The sequence below is a fragment of the Nanorana parkeri genome, unplaced genomic scaffold (assembly GCF_000935625.1).
Source record: "Nanorana parkeri isolate BGI_ZX_2015 unplaced genomic scaffold, ASM93562v1 scaffold3295, whole genome shotgun sequence".
Taxonomy (NCBI): Eukaryota; Metazoa; Chordata; class Amphibia; order Anura; family Dicroglossidae; genus Nanorana; species Nanorana parkeri.
This window is the reverse complement of record NW_017309563.1, coordinates 56,635-57,556: the sequence shown is the minus strand read 5'-3', so window position 1 is coordinate 57,556 and position 922 is coordinate 56,635. Positions and strand designations below refer to the sequence as shown.

The following is a 922-nucleotide window of genomic DNA, read 5'->3' as shown; positions in this document are numbered from 1 at the left end:
GGGGGTAGAACTGCCCCTATACTCGGCTCTGTCTGCGGAGTGCTCCGGGGGTAGAACTGCCCCTATACTCGGCTCTGTCTGCGGAGTGCTCGGGGGGTAGAACTGCCCCTATACTCGGCTTTGTCTGCGGAGTGCTCCGGGGGTAGAACTGCCCCTATACTCAGCTCTGTCTGCGGAGTGCTCCGGGGGGTAGAACTGCCCCTATACTCGGCTCTGTCTGTGGAGTGCTCGGGGGGTAGAACTGCCCCCACTGCTGTACAGACCCCCCACCTACTGATAGGGGTCGGGGTGTTATAAGACTCTCTTCATCCTCTGGCAATGACAGGTTCTCCTTGACAATTCCAGTGTCATGTGACCCGTATGGTGTTCTGGATTGGTTCGGGTGGAGGAGACTCCATTAATATTTGACATGTTGGCCGTTCTGTGTGGCCGGGTCCGGTGCGCGCCATTAATCATTAATTTCCTCCATCCAGACTGAAGGGGAAAGGTCGCTGATTCCTTCAGAGGATTTTCACATTTCTGGTCAGCTGATCAGCAGTCACATGACCCCATCCCAAGCTTTATCTTCCAGCTGCCGAACATCGGCATTAACCAACCCCGAGCAATGTGTTTATTTCCTGAGGAACGCGGCTGAAAGTGGAACTCTTCTTGTTGCCTTAACAACCAGATTCTCTTCCTCGTCTCCGGTGCAGAGCGTGATCGGCGGCGGCGGCGGAATGTGAGGCGATGACATAACAAGAACTGAAAGTCAACGTTTCAGAGAATCCGGAATGACAATTATAATCTCCTAAAGACAATATAACGACGCGACTCCCAAAGGTGATACAATGTAACAACGTCAACGGGGACGCAATATTCCGTCATGTCACCACAGGAAGTGCTGAGGGGGGTTGTGGTTCATAGGATAGGCTGTAGGGGATTG

General features: G+C 53.1%; 1 protein-coding gene across 1 annotated transcript in view; it reads left to right on the top strand.

The window, feature by feature from the left end:
* Nucleotides 1–318: 318 nt before the first annotated feature.
* The window catches only part of OSBPL11 (oxysterol binding protein like 11), a 24,127-nt gene continuing 23,523 nt past the window's right edge, over nt 319–922 (top strand). Inside the window, exon 1 of the mRNA XM_018574858.1 lies at nt 319–325. The gene's annotated coding sequence lies outside the window, so the exon portion shown is untranslated. The remainder of the gene's footprint in view (nt 326–922) is intronic.